The sequence below is a fragment of the Cariama cristata genome, unplaced genomic scaffold, assembly GCF_000690535.1.
Source record: "Cariama cristata isolate BGI_N322 unplaced genomic scaffold, ASM69053v1 scaffold12309, whole genome shotgun sequence".
NCBI classification, from domain to species: Eukaryota; Metazoa; Chordata; class Aves; order Cariamiformes; family Cariamidae; genus Cariama; species Cariama cristata.
In genome coordinates, this window is record NW_009636360.1 from 8,505 (window position 1) to 10,467 (window position 1,963).

Below are 1,963 nucleotides of genomic sequence, written 5' to 3' on the forward strand. Positions count from 1 at the left end.
TTTTAACAGAAGACCTGGAGCTGAGAAGTTACATGTCCAGCTACAAACAAGCCTGTTTCCCCATTCACTCTGCTCTGGCTTTGACATTGAAAAGAAGAAAAGAGAAAAAAAAAGGAAAAAGGGAAAATGGGGAAAAAAGACCCAGTCCATTGAGAGCTTCAAATTCTGCCCCTGAGCAGCTTTGTGGTTCATGCGAACATACCTGCGATGTCCCAGAGCTGAAGCCGTACTGTCTCCGATTCCGACCACTGGACCACCTTCAGAGCAAAATCCACTGGAGAATCCCCAAAAAGAAAGGAAACCTCATTAGGGGCATTCCACACCTCGGGGCTTGTTCCTCCGCAGCCTCTCACCATTTCCCAGCTTTCACAGCCCCGGCCCTTTGTACTGGGCCATCGCCCACACCAGCACAGAGCAGACGCCGAGCAGGAGGGTCTGCAAGCGCTGACCCCTCTCCTCCGTCGCGGAAAGCTGCAAAATAAGCGTTAAATCCAGAGGGCTCCACACCCTGCAGAGAGGATGACCACACGCGCACAAAATGCCTTCGGATAAGCAGAAGTCAAGCGTGTTATCAGCATCTCATCCCTTCCTGGGATGCTACGCTGGGCTTGTCCCTGCCTGAACTTCAGATGAGAGAGTTAAATAACGCAATGAATGGAGCCGCGTTCCTCCCTGTCTTGCAAAGCCCAGCCTGGCTGGTCTGCTGTCAAAGCCCTCGCAAACAGCGGCAGAGATGCTGCCCTGCAATTCTTCGGGAAGGAGGAGAGCAAGGTGGAATTTTTCCAGCAAACAGAGCTCTAGGTGGACCCCGCTCCCCCAAATCACGGACCTTTTCCGAATCCTGGACCACCAGGGTCTGTAACCATCCCATGCACAATGCCCCGTTTGCGGCAGGGAGCCCAGACACCCATTCCCAATCTCTGGAATTGTAACACCGGCACTAGAGACACTAACCAAGAGCTAAGGAAGCAGAAATTAAAATGCTCAGGAGTAAGAATTCCTCCAGCACATAACCCCAAACAACCACAGGATACTGGAAACCTTATTGCTTGGAGAGCCTTAAGGAAAGCTTCCCTTGCCCGACTCTAAACACCGGTAAAACGCTGGATTTGCTGCTGTGGCCTGTCTTTGCTCTGCCTAACCCACTCCCCCGTGGTACGTGGAGCTCCGTGTCCCTTCCACACCCGCCGCTTGCCAGCACCTACGGCTCCCTGCGACCAGTGCCGAGGGGCGAAAGGGGAAACGCTGCGTTCTTCTCAGCTTACGATGCATCACGTTTTTACTGCAGGCAGAAAACTGTCCGGCTACACTGCCAGCCATGCTCAACAGGGCTGGAACTTATTGAAGCCAGGAATTAGTTTTAAAAAAGTAAAAGAAAAGAGAAAAGAAAAACATCTGCAGCTGTCACTGCTGGGAGTGACAGTGTCACAGAGTGACAGGCACAGCCCAAGCACTCTGCCCCACTGGGACGTGGCTCTCCAGTGTTTTCAATTTCTAATTCTCGGTTCATGAATACAAAGATTTAGACAGCAGTGCTCGGCCCCCGCTATTTTGGGTCCTCTGGCAGATTTACGGGGTAGGGTCCTCTGGCAGATTTACTGGGTAAAGCCTTGGCACCTCTGCTCCTTGTAGGGCATTCATTTACACTGATGTCAAAGAAAGAACAACCGATCCTGCTCAAACCCCGGCCCCAGCCTCCTCAGTACAAAGCTGCTGGTTCCCGCAGCATCTCTCCGGAGCGCTGCCGGCACTTTACCGACGGTTTCACGCTGTTAAACGGATGCCGAAACAACGCTGCTGTTGTTTTTGCTAGGAAGAGCCGAGGCTGTCACCTCCACCCAACCCTCCGGGTCCAAATCCCGGGGGTGGCTGTTCCCGGGGGGGGAGGGATGGGGCACCCCGAGCCCCCCGGGAAGGGGGACAGAAGTTTGTCACCGGGGCTCGCTGACCAGGGGCGGGGAGC

The 1,963-nt window shown here is 53.8% G+C and overlaps 1 protein-coding gene across 1 annotated transcript in view; it reads right to left on the reverse strand.

Moving 5' to 3' along the window:
• The window catches only part of RAB29 (RAB29, member RAS oncogene family), a 3,897-nt gene extending 3,628 nt beyond the window's left edge, over window positions 1-269 (reverse strand). The window contains exon 1 of the mRNA XM_009707896.1: window positions 203-269. The gene's annotated coding sequence lies outside the window, so the exon portion shown is untranslated. The remainder of the gene's footprint in view (window positions 1-202) is intronic.
• Window positions 270-1,963: the final 1,694 nt, after the last annotated feature.